Source organism: Silene latifolia, chromosome 10 (genome assembly GCF_048544455.1).
Source record: "Silene latifolia isolate original U9 population chromosome 10, ASM4854445v1, whole genome shotgun sequence".
In the NCBI taxonomy this organism is placed as follows: Eukaryota; Viridiplantae; Streptophyta; class Magnoliopsida; order Caryophyllales; family Caryophyllaceae; genus Silene; species Silene latifolia.
This window is the reverse complement of record NC_133535.1, coordinates 77,776,963-77,799,378: the sequence shown is the minus strand read 5'-3', so window position 1 is coordinate 77,799,378 and position 22,416 is coordinate 77,776,963. Positions and strand designations below refer to the sequence as shown.

The following is a 22,416-nucleotide window of genomic DNA, read 5'->3' as shown; positions in this document are numbered from 1 at the left end:
AACTACACTACATGATGCATGTGTTTTTGTTATGGCGGAGAGCATAATTTAAATTAGCTCCCAATGCATATGCATGGACTTCCCCAAACCAAAATAGACATTATTTCTAAAGTCATGAATTTCGGGGGAGTTCATGCACATGGAATGCAATGCATGAAACTAAAGATTGTCATTTTGTATTTTACAAGTCGGGAAGAATAATAATGAACACCTTAATGAAGCCAAGGTGTTAGTCCTCCAATGTTGTTAGGACTCCAATAAAATAACCAAGATAAAATAAAAACAAGAGAAGTAGACAAACCATAAGGGAGGTGTAAGAATGTAGGAGCCTCCAAAGTTTGCTAATCCTCACCCATCGTATCATCATCATCATCATCATCATCATATTCCTCTCTTGAGGCATCATCAACCTCCATAGATGTGGAATCATCTCCACTCTCACTTTCACTTGCTTGTTCTTCCTCACTTTTCTCTTCCTCTTCTTGGACTTCTTTTTCTTAAACCTCTTCTTATTCTCCTTCTTTGTCACCACCCTCTTCATTAACCATCTCCTCTCCACCCGGTGTACCACCACTAGAAATGGGAGGAAAGAATACTTCCCTATCCGCCCAACTAGGCAAAGGACAAGACGGATCAAGAAGTCCTTGCCTAGCTAGATGTAGAAGGGGTGGATACCTGGCCTTGTAAGCATCCACTCTATCATTGTAAGCTTGCTTATGCATTTCCTTCATGAGTAGAGTCAAGTAATCATTTCCCACTTCGACATCTTTGGCTTTGAACTCGTGGTATTCAAATGGGTAAGGTGGGGTGATAATGAAGGAGGAGGGCTCGACAATTTTGCCCCTTTGTTGTTGAATGATATACTCGGTCTCTTCGGGGAGTGGGAGAAGGTAGTTAGGTCGGTGAACATTCAATCGGCAAATTTTGGAAGGCAAGGTGAAGGATCTAGCTTCGTTTGTTAACCACCCATATTTGTTGTCAAGAGTGTCGTGCTTGACCCACTTAAACTTGTGAATCATGGTGTCTATATCAATAAGATGGCCTCCTTTAACCGTCACATAAGTGTTGTTTTTGTTGAAATTCCGTTTGAAATGCTTAGCCAAATGGGTAACTAGCCCTCCATTGACAATAAAGGCGGTGCCTTCTTTGCCACAATCGACATTAAGCCATCGTTCAACCAAAAGTCTTAGAGTATTGTATGGCTTGGTAAATTCCCTCCCAATGTTCAAGGCCGACTCAAGAAGAATACAATCGAGCTTGGTAAGATGATTTGTGCCATTTCTAGCTATCAAAGTATTCCCAATGACCTTATGCCATACTCTAATGCCCGTATGGTGGACTAAGAGAGAACGACAATCATGAAAGCGTATGAATTTCTTTCCGGAAATTGCCATCAAAAGAGGAGCGGGGTCATACTTGATAGGAATCTTTGTATATTTCGAGTTATCACTACGGCCTAATATCTTACCCAATTCGCCATAAGTTATGCGTCTATCTACATTTTCAAGACGAAACTCGATGTTGGTTCGAGTCTCCAGCATTGTGACTTTCAAAGAACTTAAAAATTCCAAGGTGAGGGAGGGGAATGAAAATTCTTTCATTGTAAACAATTTACCCAACCCCATAGACTCCAAGAAGGTTTTGGTTTGTTCAAGGACACCCAATTTTGACAATGCATCTTCACAAATAAACTTAGTAGGCATGATGGTTTTCTTAGCAAAGTGAATGAATTTCTCCCTATGGGAGTCGGAAGTGAAAATTACCTCCGGATAATTGGATAATTGTTCAATGACCGGAGTTGTTGATGTTGTAGCTTCCATAGGGGGATCTTGTTGTTGAACCTCCAACCTTGCCTCATGGACCACCAATGCCTTTGATACTTGTTTTGCTTGAAGAGCCAATTGCCTTTTGGAAAGTGTCTTCTTTTGTGGTGCCTTGTTGCCTCCTTTAGTTCTTGCCATTCTCCTTTGCTTGATTACACCAATGAAAGATTGAAATCTTCAATTTTTAGTAATGTCCAAATCGATTTACGATGAATGAATGTTGCTTTGTATCCTAAAAATCGACTCAAAACTTGAAGATTTTGGTGTTTGAATCACTTGTTGTTGCAAAAGGAGTGATTAATTTTTGTTGTGAGGAAGTTTGGATTTGATTTGGTTGAGTTTGGTTGAGGAAATTTGTTTTTGTTGATAGAGAGGATGAGGGTTTTGGGGTTTTGGGTAGTGTTTGTATGTTGAAGAAATGAGAATGAAAGGGAGAAGAGGGTTTTAAAAAGACCCGTTACATTTGAAACTGCAGGGGAAGACGAGCGGACAAGGTGTTGGGACGCTCGGATTCTTCAAAAATTTGGCTTAGGAAAAGACGCCACAGGACGAGCGGATTCCTGGAAAGACGAGCGGATTCTTCGTGGTAAGACGAGCGTGTTTCTAGGTGGACGCTCGGATTCCTTTACAGAGAAAATCCCAAAATTTTGCAGTAAAAAGACGAGCGTCTTTCTTGAAGGACGACCGTCCAGAATGAGACGAGCCGTTTCTCAGCTAAGACGCTCGGATTCACAGTCAGACCAAATTTCTGATTTGTGCAGCTCTACCAGACGAGCGTCTGGTAACTTGGACGCTCGGGTTTCTTCCGGACGAGCGGATTTTCCATTTGGCCGCTCGGATTCTTCCTTGACCACACGGATTCATGTCCATCCGTGGGTACTTCGTAACCCGTGTCATTTTCATTCTTCAATTCTCGTGTTCTTCATTGTAGGGGCACTACAAAGGCATGAATAGCCTAGGCAATTGCTATCCCCACACTAAGGTAAAGCCCTACACATCGATAAAATCATAAGTCCCTCTCTCACTTCTCTCAAAATGATGAATATCTTGATCAAGGCACAAAAATATAAATTCAAAAATGACAAAAATGCAATGTAATAATTGAAATGCAAGTTAGGGAGTTAGAATATTTACAAATGGTGGGTTAGGGAGGACTCCACCAAACTCTCATTCTAATGTGAGATGTCAAGGAGGCATGTTCAAGGTGTTGTTGATGTTACTCAACACCTTGAAGAAGTAGTCGAAAGCTTGCTCATTCTCCTGATAAAGGTCCTCAATAGATTTTTGCACTTGTTGTTCTCCATGATGGTCTTGTGTCATAGCATTACCAATATAGGGATTGAATATCCCTTCAAACTCATCATCCCAAAGACCGCAAACTTCGTCTACTTGATCACTAAAAATTTCTTGAGTTGATAAAGACCACTCTCCTTCTTTCTTGTCTTGGCCAATGGGGCCATATTCTTCACTTGTCATGGGTGAGCTTTTCAAGCTCTCATTGTTTCTATTTCCTTGTTCTTTTGATGGAGCATCATCAACTTTCTTTTTCCATTGAAATTCCAACTTCTTCCGATCATCCTTCCGGCTATAGTGATCAACCATAAAACATGGCTCATGCAATCGGGGAGCTCTCATGGTCTTGTCAAGATTAAAAGTGATGGTTTCATCTCCCACTTAAAGGGTGAGCTCTCCATGCTTCACATCGACCACCGCTCCCGAGGTGTACAAGAAAGGTCTTGCTAAGATAATAGTAATGTTGGAGTCTTCTTCCATGTCAACAATAACGAAATCCACCGGGATGAAGAATTTTCCAATTCTCACGGGAACATCTTCCCATACCCCTAAAGGTGTCTTTGTTGATATATCCACCATTTGAAGCGTGATGTTGGTACGTTTGAGTTCTCCCATTCCTAGCCTCTTGCTAACCGAATATGGCATGACACTAACACTTGCCCCAAGGTCACATAAAGCTTTGTTGATTGTAGTGTCATCAATAGTGCATGGAATGGAGAAACTTCCCGGATCCTTGAGCTTTGGAGGTGAACTCCCTTGAAGGATGGCACTACTCACCTTAGTGAAGGCAATAGTCTCAAGCTTCCGGATTGATTTCTTCTTCGTAAGGATGTCCTTCAGGTACTTTGCATAGGCCGGAACATGATTGATCTATTCCGTGAAAGGAATCGAGACTTCTAAATTCTTCACAATTTCCATGAATTTTCCAAGTTGGTCATCAAACTTAGGCTTAGCTTGATGACTCGGGAATGGAAGTCTAATCACAATGGGCTCCTTCTCTTTGGCCTTTTCTTCACTTTTCTTTGAAACTTCTTGATTGGTGGGTTCTTCTTCCGTAGAGTTTTGCACAACTCTTTCCTTGTCACTACCTTCCACAACTTTATCCTCAACTTTCTTCTTTGGCCCTTTATATCTTGTACCACTCCTCAAGTGGATGCACTAATCGTTTCATGTCTTGGGGGATTACTTTGAGGTGGTAATTGCCCCTTTTGTCTTTGAGAGCTTGGAGATGCTAGTTGGGTCATTTGAGTTTCTAACATTTTTGTGTGGGCTAGGATGTTGTTGATGGTGATGTCTTTTTCTTGGTTATCTTTTTGCATTTGAGTGAAAAATTCTTGTTGATTCTTTTGCATTTGGAGGACCGCTTTTTGAACATCAAAACCTTGGTCATTTTGTTGATTGTATGGAGTTTGATTTTGATAACCTTGGTTTTGGTTGTAAAAGGGTCTTTGATTTTGGTTTCTCATGGGAGGTGGGGTGTATTTTGGTTGAGGGTTTTGAACATTTTGGTTTTTGTATGAGAGATTTGGATGGAATTTGGTATTTTCATTGTAATAGTTGGAATAAGGGGTACCACTTTTGTATGCTTGAAAAGCATTCACTTGCTCATTTGTTCCCCTACATTCACTTTGGTCATGTCCCAAAGTTCCACAATTCTCACATATCCCACTTGGGATTGACGAAGATGCTACCATGGCATTAACATGATGCTTTGGTGATTTTGAGGCTTCTTCACGCTTAGCCATAGCCTTCTCAAACTTCAAATTGATGGTATCAATATGAGCACAAAGTTGAGCACCCAATCAAGTAATAGAGTCCACTACATGCTTTCCTCCTCTAGTAGCCTTGCGAGATCCACTATATTGTGAATTATGGACCGCCATTTCCTCAATCTTGTTCCAAGTTTGATTATCGTCAACTTCGGTGAACATACCATTTGATCCCATGTTGAGAATGTTTCTTGAGTCTTCATAAAGACCATTCCAAAATTGTTGTACCAAGAACCACTCGCTAAGTCCATGATGAGGACATGAGCGACAAGTTCCTTTGAATCGCTCCCATGCTTCTTACAAAGATTTTTCGTCCCTTTGCTTAAAACCCGTGATTTTGGCTCTTAGCATGTTAGTCTTTTCCGGAGGGTAGATTTTTTTGTAGAAAGCTAGAGCCAACTTCTTCCAAGAGTCAATTTCAAGAGTAGCCTTATCAAGGCTCTTCAACCATTGTTTTTGCGGTACCAATTAGAGAAAAAGGAAATAAGACCCATCGAATTTGGTCATGAGTCACTCCGGTTTGTGAAATCGCATCACAATAGTCACAAAAAGTCTCCATGTGAGAATGAGGGTCTTCACTAGGCATCCCCCCAAATTGGCTTCTTTCGACTAATTGGATAAATGCGGATTTTGTGATGAAAACTTAGGCATTGTGGGTTGATTGTTTGGTGGGTTTTGTGTTGGGTTCTCCTCACCTTCTCTTGCAAAAGGGTTGATAAACTCAATATTATTTGGTTGAATATCTACAACCTCACCAATACCTCTCGAAGTATTTCTAGCATGTCTTCTATTAGTTGTCAAAGTCCTTTCAATTTCGTGATCAATGGGTAACAAGTTACCTTGTGATCTTCTAGACATGCAAAATATCAAACAACTCGAAAACAATTAGAACAAACCTTGAGGAGTTTTATTTCCCCAAGGCAAAGAAAGACACAACTAATAACAATCAAAGAAAATCAAATCAAGTTAACACCATCCCCGGCAACGGCGCCATTTTTGGTCGGTCCGCTTTGAGCTTAGATTTCGGTTACTTGTCGTTAGGAGCACCTAGACCAAAACAATATTTATAACTTCACAAACAACTCTACTACTAGTAAAGAGGCAAGTAAAGGTCGGATCCCAAGGGACGGGTATTGATGTAAGATTTTCGATTGCAAGTAGTGGTGTCTAGGGGTGTCACAATTTGGGTTGAGATAAGAAGATAACTAAACTAAATAACAATAAAAGTAAACAAGCAAGATGACTAAAATGAGATGTAAACAATTGATTAAAAGCACTAGGGTGTCATGGGTTCATAGGGGATTCATGGAAATTGATCATACAAACATATTCTCAAATTATAAGCAAGCAATTATTGTTGTGAAAGGATCGAGTTGGTTTATATCTTACAATCCTAGGAAGGTTTAGGTCCCGGAGCCGAATCGATTAGATTGTACAACACCTACAAGTCGACTTAATCCTCCCTACTCAACTATATGCATGGTCTAATGAGACTCGAGTTGGTTTATGTCTTACATGTCTCATTGAAAAGGTAAGTGATGGGTAAAAAATGCAAAGATTCATAGGCTCGCATTTCATCAAACATAACATGTGCATAAGTTGAGATCACAACAAGCAAGCAAATAAATTATGTGAACATATTAGATTAAGTATGAATCATCCCCCATGTTGGTTTCCCCTAATTCCCCATTAACCCTAGTTAAGGAAACTACTAACTCATTATCAAGTTTAACATGTTAACAAGGTTGTCAATCATATTAACAAAGCAAAACATGATGAATAAATTAAGATGATTAACAATAATTAAAAAGGGATTAAGAGAATTATACCTAATGATGATTCCAAAATAATAATGCAAAGAATAATATAAGTACTTGATGATTGATGGAAGGTTGTCAATCTCCCAATAAACCCAAATAATCTTCAATTACCCAAAATAAAAGATGAACAAAAGAGAAATTAAGGAAATGAGATTTGTATTAAGACTTGATTAGAAGTTGTTTACAATATTAAAGAGAGATTAGAATAATATAAACTACACTAAAGATTGATAAGAAGAACATGATAATCTAATTAGACTAATGGGGTATTTATAGTGGGGATTAGGTGCACAAATTAGGGTTACTAAGGGCTTAAATGACGATTAAGTCCTTGAGGAATCGCTCCTCTCAAGAAAAGATGCGGGTCTCCTTTTAGCTAGTCTTTCAAAAATATGCGCATATCGAATGGAGAAAGAAGAGGACGTGTTGCAGTGGAGGACAATCCGAGCGTCCAATAGGTCAGGACGAGCGGATTGTGTAGGTGTTGGACAAGCGGCCTGACAGCTTGGACGAGCGTCTTGTGGAGCTTCTAGACGAGCGTCCCGATGAGTTAGACGCTCGGATCCTAGTCTAGCGTGCCATTTCTTCTTCGAACAATCCTCCGAGATTTTGTCGGAGATGCAAGGATCTTCTTCATCATTGCCCATCTACTACATTATGTACAAAGGCCTTCTAGTCTTGTCTTCTCTTTGATACTTGGTCATTAGATTCGATCAATTTAGCTCTATTTTGCCATGAAAATGCAAGGTTTGCAGTCCTTTCCTACCAAGGAAACAAAACCTCAAAGAATATGCAAAACAAAGGACTAAAGATAGTAAATGACCCAAATATGCACTAAAAAGCATAGGAACGAGGCTAATTCGGGGACTAAATATGCTCAAATATTGATCACATCAGTTTCTTTATTGTTTCTCCGATTTACCGCCTCGGGAAACTGAGAAAGTAACATCTCCCAATTACCTTGGCCGGGCAAGAAAGGGGTGTTACAGTAAAACCTGTCGGAATCGTCCTACAAAGACTATTATTATCCCTAGTAGTGTGGTACATTATCTTAAAAGTGAAGGTTTCGTTGCAAATTTTAGCTTAAAATTTTGAATCAAGGGAGGAATATGAACAATTTTTACATTATCCCAAATATGGTTTAATAGTATTGTAAAACTAATATTATTTTGGAATTTTGTAATAAAAACTGTGAATCAAAATTTTCCATCTTAAAGGCTGACAAATTTCCCGAAAATGTTGTGACAAGTATACATAAGCTTTAATTTTCCGCTCGTGATGTACCTTATTTACTCCTTATTAGTTATCTTTAAGTATAATGTTTTGTAAAGTCAAGCACAAGAAAATTTTCCGTCTTAAAGTTTTCTTTTCGAAAATAAATGTTATACCTACCCGGATTTTTGACTTTTCTAACTTATGTTTTGCAGAAATCGAATAGTAATGCTTTGAACTTGGCCTATAGTGACATGAACCATCCTATGATGGATTACTTCGTTTTAAAGTTTTTGATAAATTTGAGACAAATAACCTTTATGCTAAAGTTTTAATATAGCATTTCGCATTGAGTCAAGTTTGAGTAAAATTTCATTAGATTTGAGTTTTGAAGTTGCATCATTTTCCAAAGTTCATCATATTTGAAGTTTGCTATTAGCGAAATTTTTTTTAGGTGTCGACCATTGATTCCCTATCCTTTTCATATCCGTTCTGGCTTGCTTTAATTCCCGTCATCCTTATCCGTTGAGTTAACAGAGGTATCCGGGCATAGAGTTGTGTGTGAACCCAAAAGGGTGTCTTCTCACCCTAACCCTTAGGCATATGTTTCCGACAAGATGAGTGATTTTGGACATAGTCATCAAGTTTTATAATTTAAGAACACTAGGACGGTAGTTGGTGTTGGAGTATGTGTACTCAACAATGGTGCGATCACATTATTGAAACTCATGATAAGAATACGTAAGGGATAATTCATTTATATATATCAACTGATCAACATTAATCGGTAATGATTGGCTAACTAGAGTTTGACATTACTGCCGTTTAACGGTGGTGATCAGTTGATCCCTTAAGGTCACACCTAAGGGACGATTCCCTCAATTGTGAAGTTAATCGATTGTATGACGATACAGATTGATTAAATCCATAAATTGAACAAATTGATCTATAAGGGAGAATATTATATCTTATTGTAATATGATTAAATAAGATTCAATTTAGTAATTAAAATGTTATATTACTAAAATTGATTATTGTTTATGAAACATTTGAGAAAGAATTATTAGTTAGTTATAATTACAAAATGTTGTAGATTATACTAACTAGGTTAAAGATGACCCATTTTACATACATGTAATTATGAATTACAATGTAAATTGTCATGTGTAATTTATTTAATGAATAATGATATTTAATTTGTTAAATATGCATTAAAATTACTTGTGACATGTTATGTGTCACATGTCACACACTAAAAATGACAAAATGTAAGTTGTAAAATAGATGTCCATTTTAATCAGGGGTAGATCGAAATAGGGGTGGTTAAGGGTTATAATGGGTGTTGTTATTTATGCAAATAAACACCATAATTACCCTAGGATTATGGGCAAGACAAAAAGCAAAATAAAAAATTGTAATTGTGCTTCCCCACTCCTTTTACACGGTTCCCCCCCCCCCCCCCCTAACATAAGATGTTCTTATTTTTGCAGATGAGTTTATCTCTCTTTATCTTATATATTCTCTCATACACATAAAATGGTTTTATGCCAAAAATTATTCTATATTTCTAATATTCAACTAGATTACTATTGTAGTAATAACTCTAATATTAGATTTATATTTAAGGTCACTACTCTTATTATCTAGTTAATAATATTTGTAGTATTGAGGGATAGTCTTGGGTGCAATCAAGAGGAGGATCTCTACTTTAGGATCTTGTTGGAGGATCATCCTAATATCTTATTTAGCTCAAGATCTAGATTTGGAAGGAGTCCATATCTAGTACCCATAAATCCGTCACAAATGTATCTAAGAAAATCGTTTTCTCCTTATTTTTGATTAAAAACATCTTGCATGCAACTAGATCCACATGACAAAAATGATGAGTAATTTATGAATTGAATTAGATGAGTCTAATAGGGGTATATGAAACCTATAATTGGCATCGTGAGCTTTGATGTTGTGTAACACCCCGGCCCAAACCGGGTCGGGAGCGGTTACTTATGATAGCTCACCAGGCAATGTACATGGCCCACAGATCAACACGGGTCCTTTACAGTGCATTTTATCCTCACTCATGCGCATCCTGGAAACCTTCCTAGGAGGTCACCCATCCTAAGACTACTCCCAGCCAAGCACGCTTAACTTTGGAGTTCTTTCGCATGGATGACCATAAAAGAAAGTGCACTTTGTTGATATGAGTAGTACTTTCAATCCCTTTAAGCACTAGTCATTTAAGCCTATAACTGGACCTCTTCAATTATCGTGGGGTGCTACATATTGCATGCATATCATTTTTACTATTTCTTATGAGTTATTTGATAACAAAATAAAAACTAAAATTTTAGGTTTATAATGATAAATCATGAAAAATTTTGTATGTTATACATTATGGTCCTAAAATGTTTTTAGGTCATTTTGATGATTTATGGATGATTATTGCTTATTTTTATGATTTTTAGTGAAATAATTATATTTTAATGAGTAAAATGAACTTTTATTTACTAAAAATAGTTAAACTTCACTAATGGCCGTGATTTTTTTAGTATGACCTCACATTCATATTTCTTATATTGTATGTAAAATTTCGGATCATTGTGATTAGTTTTGCATGTTTTATGATTTTTATGTGATAAAAGTGGTATAAATAGAGGTTAAATGACTAAAACTAGTTGAACTTCGAAACAGGCCATGAAATTTTAATATGATATCACATGCATATTTTACAGATTGTATGTAAGATTTGAGATAAATGTGATTTATTATGCATGATTTATAATTTTAATGGTTAAAATGATATAACTAGTGACTATTTTTAGCAAAAATAGCTAAAATGAAATTTATGGACTGAAATTTTTACCTAATATTTTATATATGATATGAACATCAGATCTAAAGTTGCATAATTAATTTTGATTGATTTGGTATATTTATTGATTTTTATGTGATAAAATCGATAAAAGGGAAACTTTATTAGTCACAAAAAATAATTCGAAATTGTTGTTTGAAATTTTGCCATTTCCAGGTTTAGGAGATGATTTAAGAATGTTCAAAATTTTGATTTTGATTTTTTCATAATTTTTATGTTTAATTTGGAATTAAATGGTAAAAGTTATGATTTATACGATTTATTAATGAAGTGAATTATAAATATTTTTTGGGCAAATTTTATTGATTTTTTGGAATCTTGGTAATATTCCAGTATATGCAAAAATTTGATTTCGAAATGTTTCAAATTTTTATGATTTATTGGGAATTATTTCATAATTATTATGATTAAAAGAAGTTTAAATAAGCAATAACACAAAACCAAGTTGAATTATTGTCAAATGTTTTGTGAAGACTAATGTTTGAGTCCTAACAAGGTTAGGATAATTAACTTGGCTTAAATTTGATTTAAGTATTGATTTATGATTTTAATAAGTTATTATCACACATTTCCATAAAACCGGATTATATAAGAAATAAGATTTAAGTACGGCAAATTGACACATTAATTTGGCATGTTAGACACATATATTTATGCTGCATATTTATTTATGAATGTCATATTTTTTTTATTTAATTTTGAATTATGTAATTTTATCTTAGTATGGCCTTAGTTTTAATCGGTATTACCCGACGGTTGTAATTTTAATGTGAACTCGTATCACTTTTATTTTTACTAGATTCTTTTTTACAAATGTATAATAGAAATGCTATGTAATTTTTTTTTTATTATTTGTAATTCCGGAGTTCCTTCAAGACAGTGCCAATCGAAAAGGCGTTCCGATCAAGACGGAGTCCTTGGGAAGCGTGCCACTTGAAGTTCAAGGGACGAATGGAGTTGGTTTTCGAATTTGTAAATAGTATATTAGATTTTCTATTTTAGGAAGGCCATACTAGGAAATATATTTATTGCTTTGCATTTTTTTCTTTATATGTTTGCATGCATTGCCAAATCACCATAAACTAAACATGCATATTATATCGAGTATTCGACCGTGTCAATTATAATTATCGTTAGTTCAACAATTTAGTTCATTTTAAATTTGATAGATAATAAATTGAATCGACCTCACACATATTAAAAATTGAGATTAAGCCTTACCAAATAGTAGGACCCATGAATCCCCGTGACATTTGGGGTAGGTTCGGTTTTCCTGGGGTGTTTTCATTTTTCATTGGGTAAGTAGGGTAATAAAACGTTATTACACGCGAAATTTGGTTGGACTCAACGGGACATGAAGACTAGTCTTATGTTCCGGGCTAGAGATGAACTAAACGTAATTTCATCGACCGAGAGTTCTAATTGTAGAATCGGTTAAAGAGTTAACCCACCGAGTTATATTAGTGAGGGATGTATCGGTTTCCCCGTGTCCGAGTTGATATGAATTTGGATCTCAGAATCATTTATATAATTGGGTGGAGGTCATTATATAAATGCTAAAACATGCTAAAATGTTTTCATATATTAACGATGAATGTATCTTTTCCCACTATTTCGTTGTTTTATGTTGTTCTTTATCATGTCTCCTGTTAATATAAAATATCAATTCGATTATAACACGAGTCTCCGCTAAACCACTATTACTAACGACAAATACAACCTCTTTCTAAATCCTCAAATGAACCGTTTAAATAGGGCATGGACTAGTTCCATAGGAATCGTTTTATTCCATAGAACTCCATACGAGTTGTCCTATGTCATATAAGATTAGTATCTTAAATTTCTAACATGCCTATGTATGATTTTCTGTGAAGATGTGTGAATATAAGTAATGATTAGTCAAAATATGTTTTGATAATATCTTCTATGCATCCACGGTTCAAAGGTCATATTGCTCAAACTAAACACTTGTCATCAAGCACTTAAGTTATTAAGAACATGACAATGTTAAATTGGTAAATTAATTTGTTAGAAATTTTGATTAACCAAATACCACAAAAGAGTTAACCCTTGTGAAGGATTAACTAGGAATTTATATGAAGCTAAGTCTTCATCAAGTAGAAATTCTTGAAGTCAGTGGGAGCAATAAGAAGTAAGTAACTATCTTAATTGTTAAGGATAGAACTAGGCTCGAAATAGAAAGTGTTAGACACTAAAATAGAGACAAACCCCAAATAAGTAAAGATCAAGGAAGTTGGTCGTGTGACTCCAACATATTCCTTCCTGAATATCTATGACATTGGTATTATATTCATGTTATATTACCACATCATTTGTATTTGATACAAATTTGTGAATCATGTTAGAAATTGCCACATTTCATGATTATGAAATATGGCAAAAGGATGTCAAAACCACCTTTCTAAATGGGTATTTAGAGGAGGAGGTGTTCATAACACAATCCGAGGGTTTTGTAATTCCTTAGAATCATAACATTTAATAATCGTATGACGACTAGCATGAATGAAATTGATATGAATGGAACTAAGATAGTTGCCACTTCATCCAAAGACATATAAATGTTATAATGTGCTTGATCTAGTTTCCGATTTAGAAATGTACCTCAATAATTGTTATGATGTACACTAATTCTAAATTAGAATATAATTCAACTTTTACATAAAACGCAAAGGGTTTTATAATGCGATTAAAACAAACGTTGTGCCCTTACATGCCACGATTTGGTTTATGGTTAGACCATATGAATCAAGGTAATTGTATTCTAAAACTAGAATTAAAATATCATATATATTATATAAGACTCGATTTGGTGATCCCAAATTATTTCTCATTTCTCGATTGAAAGTCGCATTAAAACTCGTTTTGACTAGTATCCCACACCATTTGATTTTGAATCTCATGAAATGTACGAATCTTGTATGCAAAGCAAGATGTTTCATGACTTTTCTTAAAAAGTATAGCGAATAAATAAGTTATTCACCTAATTACACTTCATTGTGTATGGTCGAATATAATTTCAATCAGAGAAGGTTATTACTTCTTCATCTCTTTTAACAACGAATTAGGTAGATACTTGATATCCACTTAATGAGGTAAGAAGAGAAATTCTTTGAATAAGTTCAATGAATGTTTAAAAAGTACCAAAACCTACAGATTATAAAACCAAAGTATTAGTACTTTGTTAAAATGGGGAACAATAAAGTGATGACTTTTATCTGCACCAAAAAGAGTGTGATATGGTATCACAAGTTCACTTTCATTACGATATGATTGAATCTTTACATTGTAGTTGGAGGTAGTTTCTGTTATAAAATTTGTCTGGCATTTAAATTTTTCACTAATTTAAAACATGGTTAAAGCAATCATCTACTTTTCATATGAGATATGGTTAGGCATGGTACCTAAATTGTAGCTTGTTTCGATAGTAAACATGTGCTCTCTCTTCCTACATGATCACGAGAGCAAAGGGTTTGTGGCTCGTGATGTTGTCTATTAAAGAAAATAGGATTATTTCTTAAAGACAGAGTGGGAGAAAATGTTCAAGATCCACAAACTGAGAATAAGACGTAGGAAGATGTTCCTTCTTGGTCAAAACCAGTAATTATTTCTTCGAAACCTAAAGTGGACAGGAGTCATGTTATTTCTAAAAGTAACAAACATGTAACTTATTAAGATGCTTTATCTAGTTTCAACTCCGCAAAAGTCCGAACTGAACATAAACATTAAGATGTTTACATAACTTGGTTGATTAGTGGTAAGAGGTTTACACCAATTGCAACGCTTCGTTAAATTCAGATTTAATATTATTTGACCGTTGGATTTTAAAATCATCTTGCATGAGTTTTGTAAATCGCAACTATCCGAATGTAGGATACGAACTTCAGAAGAAATATTAAGTAGAAGTCAAGGAGTTGAATGGTATGTTTCAGTCATGTAATAACCTTTTCTCGATTTGTCGAGTAGTTTTGTTTATACATGAAGTTTAATGGGAGTAGGGTGATATTATTAGTCTTAGATGTGAATGACATATTGTTCACTGTGAGTGATGAAAGAATTAGGAGAAGAATAATACATCTCTAAGATATCCAGTTCGATGGATATTAGCATAAAGTTAATATTCTTATGTTAATAAGAATCTTGACATATTCAAAAGTATTGAACATGAAGAAATTGAATCCATTTGCTTCCGCTGCGGGATTAATTTATTACGCTAAGATGCATTACCATTCTTAAACCTCGTATACTTGGAGTATGATGAGATGTTACAAATCGAATCTTTGACAGAAGTCTTTATATAGCCACATAAATCATTAGTTATTACTCAGGAAGTACTAAAGACATGAAGCTAAGCATTTAGAAATGAGATAGATTTTTGTGCAAGGGGTTACACAAAAACCATATTCTAAACACATAAGGATGATTAGAGAACCATCTTGGCTATATTATTTAAGAAGGATATCTGCTAGAAACGTCCTAAGTAGTTGAACAATAAGATATACACAACGGAAATTGAGTACACTTGCAATAATGAGATATGCAAGCAGGAGGGGATGATGTTAGGATTCGGTTTTGTGAATTGGAGGAACTAGGGTAGTTTGTTCCAATAACCGAAGGTCCTATCCCTACACACTGTAAGGACAGTGGGAGCTATTCTAAGGCAAGAGAGCCTATGTCTAGATTGGATCTAGACACGTATTCAATAGTTTTATAATAAAGATTATACATAACAAAGGGAAAAAGTATATAGTAAGGTTAGGAAAGTGCAAAGTGTTGCTAAGACTTACTAATCAAGGCCTTCTCATAGGCTTAGCATGATGTGTCATGCCATTTCAATTGAATTGAGATGATCCACTATATACAAGATTAAAAGTGAATTATAGATTATATAGTAATTGATATTGTATCAATTACATATGTGATAATGCACTCATCGTTTGAGTTTTATTCAAAACTCTTTACTTTAATGCTTTGTTTTTCCACATAGGTTGTCGAGACAATGTTGAACCCTAATAAAGTGAACTGGATTAACATATTATTCGCCCCTAGTCACTTATATGAGGTGACGTCTCCTAGTGACTAGAGTGTGAGTCGATTGATGGTAAGTTCAAGTGTCATAGGGTCATGAGGGATGACTAGCCGATCACATAGACGGACTGTATAGGACACTCTTTCGGGCAGTGACCGCTTATAGAGTTCTGGCAATTTTATATAGCCTGGTCGTGGCGAGAGCTACTATAGTATTCTTTTGAGTCGATTCTTTAACTAGAGACTGTACGCCCAAGTCGGCACAATTTCTGATTGACTTTGATTTATTCCCCAAGCCATTTTGTCAAAAGGGGTGAGTGTGTATCTTTTGTGTCATGATGAACTGTGGGTGTACGAAGAGAATAGTGCGATAGGAATTGTCCACCTCTTGTCAGGGTTATTTGAAATCACAAGGCCACTCGAGGAGTAGTGAACTGGAAATACGTGGCCACGCTCGGAAAGTATCTACGGTAGATAATTCCGGTCAAACAGTTACTCTTCAGATCTAGGAAACCACTCTTGATATGATCACATGCAAGTACGACCTGCAAGACACCTTGCATTGAGTAGGAGATTGTAATAGGACAAGAGAATTGGTGACGCACACTTGTCTCGGACAAGTGGGAGATTGTTGGAGTGTGTGTCCTCAACAATGGTGCGATCGCATTATTGAAACTCATGATAAGAATACGTAAGGGATGATTCATTTATATATGTTAACTGATCAATATTAATTGGTAATGATTGGGTGACTAGAGTTTGACATTACTGTCGTTTAATGGTGGTGATCAGTTGATCCCTTAAGGTCACACCTAAAGGACGATTTCCTCAATTGTAAAGTTAATCGATTGTATGACGATACAGATTGATTAAATTCTTAAATTGAACAAATTGATATATAAGAGAAAATATTATATCTTATTGTAATATGATTAAATAAGATTCAATTTAGTAATTAAAATGTTATATTACCAAAATTGATTATTGTTTATGAAACATTTGAGAAAAGAATTATTATTTAGTTATAATTACAAAATATTGTAGATTATATTAACTAGGTTAAAGATGACCCATTTTACATACATGTAATTATGAATTACAATGTAATTTGTCATGTGTAATTTATTTAATGAATAATGATATTTAATTTATTTAATATGCATTAAAATTACTTGTGACATGTTATGTGTCACATGTCACACATTACAAATGATAAAATGTAAGTTGTAAAATGGATGTCTATTTTAATCAGGGGTGGACCGAAATAGGGGTGGTTAAGGGTGATAATGGGTGTTCTTATTTATGCAAATAAACACCATAATTACCCTAAGATTATGGGAAAGACAAAAAGCAAAATAGAAAATTGTAATTGTGCTTCCCCACTCCTTTTACACGGTTCCCCTCTCCCCTTTAACATAAGATGTTCTTTTTTTTGCAGATGAGGTTATCTCTGTTTATCTTATATATTCTCTCATACACATAAAATGATTTTATGCCAAAAATTGTTCTATATTTCTAATATTCAACTAGATTACTATTGTAGTAATAACTCTAATATTAGATTTATATTTAAGGTCACTACTCTTATTATCTAGTTAATAATGTTTGTAGTATTGAGGGATAGTCTTGGGTGAAAACAAGAGGATGATCTCTACTTTGGGATCTTGTTGGAGGATCAGCCTAATATCTTATTGAGCTCAAAATATAGATTTGGAAGGAGTCCAAATCTAGTGCCCATAAATCCGTCACAAATGTATGTAAAAAAATCCTTTTCTCCTTATTTTTGATTAAAAACATCTTGCATGTAACTAGTCCACATGACATAAATTATGAGTAATTTATAAATTGAATTAGATGAGTCTAATAGGGGTATATGAAACCTACAGTTGGCCCATGTAATGTGTTGAGTATGGCGAATCGTTCATGAGAGACAACTTGTAAATAATGAGTGGAGTGCAATCAAAATTTGATAAAGAACGATTGTGTGGACTCATAGATAGTGAACGCAATTTAAGGACATGTGATGATGACCTTTTGAGCACGACTCAAGCATTTTGGATGGCATATGGCTGAGTTTCGATTTGTAAAATGAAGAGGGAATAAGTGAGGAACTAGGGGTAAGAGAGAGCGGTGACATGAGTTGATACAAGTTGTGAAGAACGTGAGATGTGAGTTGAAGGACAGTGTAAATTTGGATAAATGGTGATAAGATTTTGAAAACCGGAATACGGGAGAGAGAGCACTAGAGCGAGAGATGAATTGGAGATTTTGTAAGTAGTAACCCGACATTTAATGAAGAATTTGTTTTAGGTTTTGAGTGAATCCGTGTCAGGTGACCTAATTGTGGATTATGGATGAGTTGAGTTCTAATAATCAGGATATATGTAATTGTGGATTTGGCATCACCAAGTTTGGTTTTATGTTTATGAGAGTAAGAGTGGGGCATTTAATGCTTAAGGATTCAATATTATGGTTGATGAGCTTGATCATTTGTGATACACAATGTGAAACGCCCACGGTGTACATCGTGATTTTGTTGTAGTGATTAAGTGAGTGATGATGTTTTTATTATTCCTTAACAGTGATGAGTGATTAGACCATGTCCTTGAGTTAGGGTAAGTGCTGTGCTTATCGATGTGACTAATGTGTCGCACTACGGTGCAGTTGTTGGTGATGAAATAGTATGTTTGTGTTCGTTGTATACCTTGGATGTTTTGTTTAAGTTGTGTAGCAATGACGGCCATAAGGCCGATAGCTGCGCTTAAATCGGTTGTTTAATGGTATACGAGTCACCATCAGGATTTATTAGCATCTATGTGATGGAATAGGAAAGTTTGGATTTGGGTTTGAGAACGGAAATGTTATACCCTGGTGACACTCGACCGAGTGCACTATGCACTCGACCGAGTGACCACCTACTCGGCCGAGTGACCTCCTACACTCGACCGAGTGGTCTGCTTTGGCCCTTGATTTTGTCAGTACTAGACCTGACTGTGTGTATACCCTTATGTTCACAAATTATAATGGTTTGCTGGCGTTGGATAGTTTGACCCCATGTGAATGAGACCTTATGAATTGTTGAGGTTTGACCACATTTTGTGGCTTTGCTATGTAAAGTGAGACTTTGATGAAAGTTATTAGCGTGACATGTGTAATTAGGTTACAATGTGTGTGTGTGACATAGTGGTCATTTGTATAATTGCGTATATGGTCTCCGTATGAGCAGAAGTCTTGGTGATATATGGGTATGGATGTTGAAAACATATGTGTGATTATGTGGTGGATTTGACGCAGTATATGCGTGGCATGGTGTACGGAAAAAAATCGCAATGTTGGGCATAGTTGAGTCACGTGACAAGTGACATTGCATCATTTGGTTGTTTTATAAAGTCCGCATATTTATAACTGATTTACATACAGATGCATGGATGATATTAGATGTGATATATATGTGTGTGCAGTAATGATTGAGTTATACCCCGAGACTTATGCGTAGACTTGGAAACAATTGAGCTGGGAGTTTTTAGGAGATTAGGATTTTGAACCGTGGGCTGGACTTTATACCTTGACATTTGGGAGGCTCGTAGAGTAGGTTATATCAATGGCATTAGGACCATATCTGATTTGTTTATGGATTTGTAGAGTGTTGAACCTGAAACATGGTCATATGTGGAATTTCGTAATGAGTGTAATGGACCGTATTTTGAGGTTGATAGTTGAACTTCGGGATGAAGTTCTCTTTTAGGGGGAGTGAATGTAACAATTTGGAAGTTTAGGAAAAAGGAAGTACGGAATGTGAGGTGAAAGCGAGAGTTGTGAGGAAGTAGTGAGAATGGAACATCAAACTTTGGGAAGAGCGTGCACATGGGATTTGAGGGAATAGTTGAAAAGGGAACAGTGAGGTGAAACTTCGGGGACGAAGTTTATTTTACGGGGGGAGATTTTAATACTTCGTATTTGGGAGATGTGACACCCCCTTCTTACCCGGCCAAGGTAATTGGGAGATGTTACCATCTCGATTTCCCGAGTCGGTGAAATTGGAGTTGCAATTCAGAAACAATTAATATAAATAAAGTATTTAGTAGATTATATAGCCATCAATGAATAAATGAAATAAATGATTGATGTGACCATAATTGGCGCATATTTAGCCCCCGAATTAGCCTTGTTTCCATGCTTTTTAGTGCTTATTTGGGTCATTTCTTATCTTTAGTTCTTTGTTTTGCATATTCTTTGAGATTTTGATCCCTTGGTAGGAAAGGAGTAAGAATCTTGCATTTTCATGGCAAAACGAGACTAAATTGATCGAATTCAATGACCAAGCATCAAGGAGAGACAAGATTAGAAGGCCTTTGTACATATCATAGTAGAAGAGCAACGTTGAGAAAGGATCCTTGAGTCCCCATAGAAATCCCCAAGGAATTTATGAAGAAAAGGGAAGAAAAGAAGAAGTTACTATGCTGACTGACAATCCGAGCGGATTGTCAACAATCGTCCGTCGGCCCAAAGACAATCCGAGCGTCCTTGCTCGAATCCGCTCGGATTCCCCCTCCACAATCCGCCCGGATTCCCCAGAATCCGCTCGGATTCCAACGATGCAATCCGCCCGTCCCGACCCTATTCCGCCCGGATTTCTTCACAGCACGGATTGTCTTCTTCAAGCTACGAAAAGAGAAGCCCTTCTCTCGAAAAATACCGGGTCCTCCTTGCTCAACTTAAAAAGTGTAATTACTAGTTTAGCCCTTAGTTAACCCTAATGCATCCTCCCTAATTTTCACTATAAATACCCCATTAGTCTAACTAGAGGAGCATGTTCTTCTTATCAATAATTAGTATAGTTAATATCAATCAAATCTCTCTTTAATATTGTAATCAAGTATTAATCAAGTTTTAATCCAAGTTCTAGTTCTTTAATATCTCTCTTGTTCATCCTTTATTTTGGGTAATTGAAGATTATTTGTGTTATTGTTGGGAGATTGACAACCTCTCAATCAAACATCAAGTACTTCTTTTATTCTTGCTTTATTATTGGAATCATTAGTAGGTATAATCTCTTAATCCCTTTTTAATTATTGTTAATTACTTTCATTTATTCATCATGTTTCATATTGTTGGTATGATTGACAACCTTGCTAGCATGATCAACATGATAATGAGTGAGTAGTCTCTTAGCTAGGGTTAATGGGTGATTAGGGGAAAGCAACATGGGGAATGATTCATGCTTAAATTAATATGCTTTCATGTTTTATTTGCTTGCTTGTTTTGATCTCAACTCATGCACATGTTATATTTGATGAAATGCTAAGCCTATGAATCCTTGCATTTACTATCATCTCCTATCTTTTCAATGAGACTTGTAAGACATAACCCAACTCGAGTCTCATTAGACCATGCATGTTGTTGAGTAGGGAAGATTAAGTCGACTTGTAAGTGTTGTACAATCTAATCGATTCGGCTCCGGGACCCAAACTTTCCTAGGATTGTAAGATATAACCCAACTCAATCCATCACAACACTAATTGCTTGCTTATAATTTGAGAACATGTTTGTATGATCATATCCCATGATTCCCCTATGATCCCATGACACCCTAGTGCCTTTAATCAATTGTTTACACCCCTTTAATTCATCTTGCTTGTTTATTTTCATTGTTATTCTAGTTTAGTAACCTTCTACATCAACCCAATTTGTGACACCCCTTAGACACCACTAGTTACAATAGAAATCTCATTTCAACTCCCGTCCCTTGGGATCCGACCTTTACTTGCCTCTTTACTAATTGTAGAGTTGTTTGTGGAGCTATAAATTGTGTTTTGATTCGACCGTGACCAACGACCACATCTTAATTTGTGAACACTTAGCGGGATCGCATCAAAAATGGCGCCGTTGCCGGGGACGGTGTTTGTTTGATTTAGATTTCTTTTTATTGTCATTAGTTGTGTCTTTCTTCGCCTTGAGGAAGTAAAACCCCTCAAGGTTTGTTTTAATTGTTTTCGAGTTGTTTGATATTTTGCATGTCTAGAAGGTTACAAGGTAATTTGTTACCTTTTGACCGTGAAATCGAAAGAACCTTGACGAACAATAGGAGACTTGTTAGGAGGAATTTGAGAGGTGTTGGTGAAGTTGTTCAACCCACTAGTGAGTTTGTTAATCCTTTCGCAATAGAAGGAGAAGAAAACCCATTACACAATACCCCACAAAATCCACCTACAATGCCAAAATTCTCGTCACACTCCGTACCCACCGAGGAGAATCTACCAAATGGTACTCCGACACCGCAACATCTCACCGGAAATTTTATTGCCAAGTCCGCCTTCATCCAATTAGTTGAGAGGAGCCAATTCGGGGGGATGCCTAGTGAGGACCCTCATTCCCATATGGAAACCTTTTGCGACTATTGTGATGCTATCTCTCAAACGGGCGTGACTCAAGACCAAATTAGATGGGTCTTATTTCCTTTTTCCTTAATCGGCACCGCAAAGCAATGGTTGAAGGGCCTTGATAAGGCCACCCTTGGAATAGATTCTTGGAAGAAGTTGGCTCTAGCTTTCTACAAAAAATTCTACCCACCGGAAAAGACTAAC

The 22,416-nt window shown here is 36.0% G+C and overlaps 1 non-coding gene across 1 annotated transcript; it reads left to right on the top strand.

Moving 5' to 3' along the window:
- The first annotated feature begins 5,129 nt into the window (after positions 1–5,129).
- LOC141610259 (small nucleolar RNA R71) lies at positions 5,130–5,236 on the top strand. The gene has a single exon (XR_012528162.1). It is a non-coding gene; the product is annotated as a small nucleolar RNA R71 (small nucleolar RNA).
- The last annotated feature ends 17,180 nt before the right edge of the window (positions 5,237–22,416 follow it).